The sequence below is a fragment of the Panicum virgatum genome, chromosome 4N, assembly GCF_016808335.1.
Source record: "Panicum virgatum strain AP13 chromosome 4N, P.virgatum_v5, whole genome shotgun sequence".
Lineage (NCBI taxonomy): Eukaryota > Viridiplantae > Streptophyta > Magnoliopsida > Poales > Poaceae > Panicum > Panicum virgatum.
In genome coordinates this window covers 50,257,566-50,266,788 of record NC_053148.1, presented here as the reverse complement: position 1 = coordinate 50,266,788, position 9,223 = coordinate 50,257,566, and positions in this window count along the sequence as shown.

Here is a 9,223-nt window from a genome sequence, read left to right as displayed (position 1 = left end):
CAGCTTCCGAAGCTGCAAAAGAAGCTGTTTGGATCAGAAAGTTTGTTTCTGACTTGGGTGTTGTTCCTAGTGCGTCCAGTCCAGTGGACCTCTATTGTGATAATAGTGGTGCCGTTGCACTAGCAAAGGAGCCTAGAACAACTAAGAAGTCCAGACATATACTGCGAAAGTATCACCTCATCCGTAACTTTGTTGAGAGAGGTGATGTGAAGGTTTGCAAGGTGCACACGGATTCAAACGTTGCTGATCCGTTGACGAAGCCTCTCCCACAATCAAAGCATGAGGCGCACATGAGATCTATGGGTATTAGATACTTACATCAGTGATTCTAGTGTGCGTGGGAGATTTTGTGTCATGAGTATGTTTATGTAATGATAAATAATTGTTATTTGTTCCATGGATGATTATTTTACATTGATTATCAAGTATGTGACTTGTTCGTGAAACTCTTTGTTGAAAATGATATGATTCTAAATTATCCCTAGTTTATCTCGTTGTGTGAGACAACAACGACGTTGAGACTAGCACATGCATTAATTGATGATCATGTTTCACGGATCATGGATATGGAGATATCGGATTAATGATGTGGACACATGTTGGTGAACATGGTGTTGGATTGACCCACTCCAAGACAATGTTGGGATTGTTATTTTGTATGTGCCATCAGTTGTTCTTGAGTGTTATACCTACTGAATCCTTAGACCTGAGATCGCCATTGTTTCTCACTGTGTGTAGTGGTGCATCTTGGGGCTGCTAAACGCTACTCCGTGACTGGGTAGTTACAAAAGCAGCTTACAGGTATGTCATGAAACATGGAATGAGATGTGAGCGGATCAAGATGGAATTTGCCCCTCCTAGATAACGGGAGAGATATCTCTGGGCCCCTCGAGATAGTTGGATTTGAAAGTGCATGGCCATGCCAAGGTGATTAAAGAGTTAATCATGATGACTAAAGGTTAGTTATGAATAGAATCCACTATTAGATCGAGAGAATGGTCGAGCTATCACAAAGGTGGCACGCATCTCGCTTTGAGCTTGACTGGTATCGTGTGGCAAAGGGATCGGTGTATGAGTATATCTATGGTTCGGCCGATATGATCTTTATGTGTATTTGTGAGTCACTATGCCCTGCTAGGTGCCGCTATTGACTTGTGATTCGGAAATGATTTCCGATCACGACCACCTACACATGAACCTAACGGGTCACACACTTAAGGGGTTTAGAATGTTGGAAAGGTTGCATGTATGATTGTCTCTAGTGCAAGTGGGAGATTGTTGGTGATATGCCCAAGAGCCCATCATCACAATACGGTTTAAAGGCCCAAGTGGATATTGATCCAAGAGGGATTAGGGTTACTAATGGGCCTATGAGATAGAAGCCCATTAGTACGCCCTATATATATGAGGGAGGGGCTAGGGGGGGCGATGACCTGAGCCGCGCCACCTCCCTAGCCGCCGCCCCTCCCTCTCTCTCGGCCGCCGCCCTTGCCGTGCGTGCGGTGCTAGCACACCGACGCCCGGCGTTTCATCCCCGTACGTGTGGACTCCGTGGAGGCGCTGCTGCGACTGCTGCGCTGATCGGCTGCTGGGATCAAGTACGAGGAGCTCGGTTCGTGGGACGTGATCGACTACTTCCTCTACATCGACGCGCGACTTCTTCCGCTGCGCTGCGCGTCTAGTGGTAACGATCTATGATCTTCTACTCGCAAGTATCTTGGGTTTATGCGGTAGTGATGCTAGCGTAGCCTACCCGTTTCCCTACACATGCATCATACATAAGCCAGATCTGATTGATACTTTTTGCGTGTGTGCAGTGTAGGTGGCGTTCCTGTGTGTGATCCAGGAATGCAAAGCTAAGGTCATATCAACCAACTTACCTGCAGCTCCAGTGGATCATCAGCATCAGCATCATCAAGGGCCACCATGAGGATGAAGAAGACGACGACGAAGAAGAAGAGGATCCGCTGCTTCTTCATGCTGCTTCAACTCTGCCAAAGAATTAGCAAAGGGTTTAGGCAGGGTGGGCTGGAGACACTCCGATCTGGATCTTTTGCTTTGGACTTGGGACTTTGGACAAACAAATACAGTACGTGCTACTCTGCATAGGTATATATACGAACACGAACTGTATTCATTAGTTGATCATCAAGCAAGCATCAAATACTAGTAGTACACTAGACGACGCACGCACGCACCTAGTGACAAATTACAGACACCAACCACTGTTAGTACCGGGTGCGCCAGCTGTCCGGTACCAGCTGCATGTACTAAATGGACGGTCCATTTAGTACCAGTCGCAGCATCCGGTGTTAAATATACTATCCCTTGGAAAAAATATATCTGCATGTACTGCGGTTCGAACTTATGATCTGTGGCCTCGCGTGTAGTCCCCTCTACCATCCCACCCACACAACACATGTGAGTATACTGAAGATGCTATCTTTTTGAAGTAACCAGAAACGACCATTTAGTATCGGGTCAAGACCATTTAGTACCGGGCCGTAACACCATCCGATACTAAATGCCATAATTTAGTACCGGATGGTGTTATGACCTGGTACCAAGAAGAGGAAAAAACATCCACAAGGAGAAGAGGAGGGGGAGGCGAGAGGATGGGTGTGGCCGCCGCCACCCTCATTGCGGCCGGTGGACTTCCATCGCCGAGCTCAGGGGCGGCAAGGCTAAGCGGAGGGAGGGGGGCGGAGTGCTGGCTGGGGGTGGCGGGGCCACCCGAGTCGCCCAAAGTGAATTGCTGATTGCTGGTGCCAAACTTGTGAATTGCCAAATTTTTGGAGACCCAAATAAAGAGTTTGGAGCTGAGCCTGCATGATCTCCATCCAACCTCTTAGTATGTTATATTTTTTTTACGGCCGTGCCTGAGCACATATTTCATTAAGAGTAGAGAAAAGTTACAAGATTAGTTCGAAAAGATCAAATCTCTTGGTCTGTTATATGCTCGCTACTTATATCAGCTCGTGCCATTATCATGATGCCTTTTGGTTGCATGTAGATTTGTAAGTAAAACTTGTCTTGAATTTCAGGTATATATTGTGTCGCATGGTATCCCATATATACCGTATACCAGATGGTAAATTGCAGGTTGCGTGATAATGAGATGATTACAGTTTGATTTGTGTCATAGACATATCTCTTACTCACTTACTGGATGGTCATCTTGAAAATGGTTTAAAGTACTCCCTCCGTCCTGAAATGTAAGTCATTCGGAGTGTTTTACTGTGTCCAGATTCATAGAATGTTCAATGAATCTGGACATACAGTTTGTCTAGATTCAGAGAATGTTCAATGAATCTGGTAAAATGCTAGAATGACTTATATTTCAGGACAGAGAGAGTAACTAGCTAAACGATGACTACGTGGTGGTATTGACCAAGATCCTGTCTTTTATTTGGCAGAAACCAGCTGAACACGTTCCAAAGACTATTTTCCCCAATGAATCTAGCGCTCTTATTATGGAAGGTTCATCCTGAGCATGCATCTGCGGAAGACAGCACCAGGGTTAAAAAAAACGACCGGAACCGGTCCGGTTACCGTGGGAACCGGTCCGGACCGGTTCCGGTTTGGGCCGGTTTCAAACCGGCCAAATACAAAATTCAAATTTGAATTCAAAAATATGAAAAATTCCCAAAAAAATCCTAAAAATACTTCAAGTTATGACGAATCTAATGGTGTCAAATTTTTTCTAATATTCGTTCATTTAGTATACTTTGCGAGCATTTGAAATTAAACCAAAAAAGAAAAGTGTGCATACAAAAGTATACAAATACAATGTAAAACATGTTTTACATTGTATTAATGTAAAAATAGTATAAAAGAGGGTTGGAGGGTTCATTTAGGCTAAAACATGTTATACAAATATTCAAATTTTGAACTAAAGTCGATTTTTTTTTGTTCAACTCCCCGGTTCCCACTCAAACCGGACCGGTTACCGGTCAAACCGGTTCGGTTTACCGATGGAAACCGGTTGACTAACATTTTGAATTGGAATTTGAATTTGACCGATTTTTATTGATTTCCGATCAAACCGGACCGGTAAACCGGAACCGGACCCCGCCGGTTTCAGGGTACCGGTCGGAAAAAAAACCCTGGACAGCACGCGCTAGGCTGCGGGCACTTGGGCTTGCCGGTCTTTGGGTTGACCATGGTGTGATAGCTGGGGCAGAGGTGGCGTGTCTCCTGGCCGGTGCCCGGCGGCACGCAGCTGCAGCGGTTGCAGCAGACATTGCACATCTTGTTGCACATCTTCTTCTTCCAGTTGTCGCCGCAACGCACCACGCAACTCGACGGGCAGTCTGCAGCATCGATCGATCAGCAGAGAACAAGTAAGGATGACGATATTGATTCTATTCTCTCTCTCTTGTGTGTGTAAAGAGGAGGAGAGGAGTTAACGGCACACTGCCGTCGTTACCTATCTTCCGGGGAGCCTGGAGCAGGAATCCGATGCTCGAACGATGCTGCTGCTGCATCAGTATGCTGTTGGTGATATGCTCAAGAGCCCATCATCACAATACGATTTAAAGGCCCAAGTGGATATTGATCCAAGAGGGATTAGGGTTACTAATGGGCTTATGAGATAGAAGCCCATTAGTACGCCCTATATATATGAGGGAGGGGCTAGGGGGGCGATGACCTGAGCCGCGCCACCTCCCTAGCCGCCGCCCCTCCCTCTCTCTCGGCCGCCGCCCTTGCCGTGCGTGCGGTGCTAGCACACCGACGCCCGGCGTTTCATCCCCGTACGTGTGGACTCCGTGGAGGCGCTGCTGCGACTGCTGCGCTGATCGGCTGCTGGGATCAAGTACGAGGAGCTCGGTTCGTGGGACGTGATCGACTACTTCCTCTACATCGACGCGCGACTTCTTCCGCTGCGCTGCGCGTCTAGTGGTAACGATCTATGATCTTCTACTCGCAAGTATCTTGGGTTTATACGGTAGTGATGCTAGCGTAGCCTACCCGTTTCCCTACACATGCATCATACATAAGCCAGATCTGATTGATACTTTTTGCGTGTGTGCAGTGTAGGTGGCGTTCCTGTGTGTGATCCAGGAATGCAAAGCTAAGGTCATATCAACCAACTTACCTGCAGCTCCAGTGGATCATCAGCATCAGCATCATCAAGGGCCACCATGAGGATGAAGAAGACGACGACGAAGAAGAAGAGGATCCGCTGCTTCTTCACGCTGCTTCAACTCTGCCAAAGAATTAGCAAAGGGTTTAGGCAGGGTGGGCTGGAGACACTCCGATCTGGATCTTTTGCTTTGGACTTGGGACTTTGGACAAACAAATACAGTACGTGCTACTCTGCATAGGTATATATACGAACACGAACTGTATTCATTAGTTGATCATCAAGCAAGCATCAAATACTAGTAGTACACTAGACGACGCACGCACGCACCTAGTGACAAATTACAGACACCAACCACTGTTAGTACCGGGTGCGCCAGCTGTCCGGTACCAGCTGCATGTACTAAATGGACGGTCCATTTAGTACCAGTCGCAGCATCCGGTGTTAAATATACTATCCCTTGGAAAAAATATATCTGCATGTACTGCGGTTCGAACTTATGATCTGTGGCCTCGCGTGTAGTCCCCTCTACCATCCCACCCACACAACACATGTGAGTATACTGAAGATGCTATCTTTTTGAAGTAACCAGAAACGACCATTTAGTATCGGGTCAAGACCATTTAGTACCGGGCCGTAACACCATCCGGTACTAAATGCCATAATTTAGTACCGGATGGTGTTATGACCTGGTACTAAATGACTTGGATGCCCGGGAACTATTTAGTACCGGGTCATAACACTAACCGGTACTAAATGATGTCATTTAGTACCGGGTGTGTTATGACCCGGTACTAAATGGTTTCGGGGGGCACTGTGCTATAAAACCGATACTAAATTGGTATTAGTACCAGGTTTAAAATAACCGGTACTAAATGGAGGTGGACGAAAGACTCTTTTTCTAGTAGTGAACCCACCTACCAACCGCGCATCGTTTGATCCCATCCAACAAACCACCAATCACTTTTAAAATCATCATGTACCATTTCACTTTTCAGCACGTAATATTTATCATTTAGTATCAAGACTGTCTATTAGAAGGGCGGGCCTGGTGCAACGGTAGAGCCTACCGTCTGTAACCGGAAGGTCCCAGGTTCAAGCCCCAGTCTTTGCACATTTGTGAGGGTAAGACTTGGGGCTTAAAAACAACCCTTCCCCAGACCCCGCACGGTGCGGGAAGTCTACGGCACTGGGTACGCCCTTTTTTTATCTAGACTGTCTATTATCTAACGTATACCAAGTTCATAGCAACATCTATATATGAAAGTTGCAATAATATATAATTTTGGAACAAACTAATAAGTATATTATAAATATGTATGTATGTTATTTATATACGGAGTTGCTGCCGGCGATACGACATTGCTACTTGTTCACGTTAAAATTTGCGAGGGTATTTATGGAAGGATGGTGGTTCAAGAAAATCGATGGAGAATCCCGCGAGAAGCCCATGGTGAGTTTGGGGGAAGATTGTGTGACATCCTGAGAAATTTACCAAAATAAATCATGCGTTAAAAATAAATTTTCAAATCTCTGTCATCGTTGAGCTCAGATCTTTTCCGCCCGATCTCCCGAAAAACCGGTCCCGACATCCGGATCCATCGCTGTCCCGTCTCCCTGTTCACCCTCGTCCCGCGCGTCACGCCCAACCGGCGCGCGTGCGCGTCCGGCCGCGGTCGCCGCCACGATTTCCGCCGTCTCTCTCTCTCCTTCTCCTTCTCTTTTTCTTTTTCCTTTTTCCATTTGCCTTCTTTTTCTTTTTTTTCCCTCCTCCTCCTCCCTTCCTTCCCTCTCTCCTCTCCCGCGCGCTGCAGAGCAGCTCGCTCACCGCGCTGCCCTGCTCCCCGCACGCACACGCGCGCGCGCCCGCTCCCGGTCGCCTCCACGCGCTCCACGCACGCGCCGCTCGCCGACCCGTCCAGTCCCCTGGCCACCTCGCCGCGCCGCCCGCCGAGCCGCACAGCACATATAGTGCCCCGCCTCGACGCTCGCGCCCATACAGCTCGACGTCGAGCTCCACAGCCTGCCACCCCCACGTGCCCGCTACCCGAGACGTCACGCCGCCGCCGCGAATCGCACCGCCGACACTCGCAAGCGGCCGAGCGCCATTAATGGCGCCCCGTCGAGCTCGCCGGGCGCCACCACCGTGTTGGAAATATGCCCTAGAGGCAATCATAGAGATGATCATATTTTCTTGTATTCATGATTAATGAAGTATTCCTTGAATATCCATCAAAGGCGACTTGTATTGATTGACAATTATGTGAATTGTCTGTGAGACTCTTTACTTGTATGGTTATTCTAAAGATGTTCCTAGTCGGAGTTCATGTGAGGACACACATGGATATTAGACTAGCACATGTATTAGTTGATGACTATGTTTCACAAGTCATGGACATATAGATGTCAAACTAATAATGTGGGCTCATGTGGGATATGAGTCTGAACTGACCCAACACGAGATGATGACTTCTCATTACACAATATGTACGCTGAGTCCTAAGACCTGAGATCGTCGTATGTACTCAAGATATGAACCGACTTACTTAGGAGCCATCAAACGCTTCACCGTAACAGGGTAGTCATAAAGGTGGCTTTCGGGTCTATCAAGAAGCATGCTGTGAGACATAGTCGGTCAAGATGTGATTTGCCCCTCTCTACAAAAGAGATATCTCTGGGCCCCTCGAGTGATTCGGATCAGGAAATGCATGGCCATACTGGGGTTAAGCGTTAACCAAGAATTCCGAATCACAGGATCGAGAAAGAGTGGTTGGCTTGGAGCTAGACCAAATATCGTGAGGCAAAAGGAACAACATGTATATGATATTGTGGTGGCTCATCTGATATGATCTTTGTGTGCGTATAGGAGTTGACATGTCTTGTTAGAGGCCACTGTCTACTATTAGGCCGAGTAAGAGTACTCGGGCCATGTCTATTCGCATGTGAGCCCATAGGGTCACACACTTAAGGGAAAAAAGCCTGATAAGGATGAGATCCGAATTATACTGGGCTTAGGTGCACTAATGGGCCTTTTCGGCCCAAAAGGGGGCGCCCAAGGTGGGGCCCAAGGCAGCCCACCTAAGGGGCTATATAAACAGAGGAGAGCGGGCGCCTAAACCCTAATCCTCGCTACTATTCACGGTTACTGTTCACACGAACAGTAACACCGCTGTGAACAGTAGCCACGGCGTGCTGCAGTTCCTTCCCTCCTTCGCGCCCAAGCCCTAGGTCGCCATCGCGGATCTAGCAATCCGGATCGCGACGCTTCTTCCCGTACGTGTGGATACCTTGGAGGTGCCGCATCTGTTGCACAAGGACGAGCCGCACGTGAGGAGGTTCTCGCAACTGCACTGTCGGCTTCCATCTGTTCGACTACATCGACGCGCGACAGAAGTTCCGCATCCGCGCATCTACTGGTAATCCCGTGATCTATAACTGCAGTAATCCTGGTTTATGCGGTAGAAAAAATTTTGTTTTTGCTACCCCATATTTCTACACACCACCGCGCCCCTCCTCCACCGCCTTACTCCGCCTATAAATAGGCCACCCATCACGCTCCCTACCACCGCAGACCCTTCCGCCGCTGCTAGCCCCTCCCCTCGCCTTGCAGCGCCGCCGACATCGGCCTTCGTGGCCAGGCTGCCCCGCTCCATTCCAGCCCGAGATTGGTAGGGCATCCGAACCCCCTCATCCCTCTCTCCATTTTCCCCCGCTTCCTGGCCGCCACCGCGCTCCACAGCGCCACCGCCCGCCGCCCGCTAGCCTCCATGGCGCCGCCGCCTCGCCGTATCCCGACCCAAATAGAGGTGGGGGACGGGATCCCCTCGTCACCCTCCCCCTTTTTCCCCTGCTCCCGCTTGCCGCCGTGCCCCAGGGCCGCCGGCCCAGGCACCGCCGGCGCCCTGCTCCCCCTCCTCTGCTTCTCGGGAGGGAGGAGGAAGAAGAAAGGCAAAATTGCCTTGAGCCCCCTCCCTTTTCCCCAATTTCATTAAGAGACCTTTTCCCTTTATGATCTTTTTACAAATAAACCCTCCCTGTTCTCCCTATTTAAAAACTAACCCCTCCACCATACAAAAACAACTACACATAGGTCCCTGCCCCTTTCCAGATTAGCCAAAACATTTTTAAATATTATAA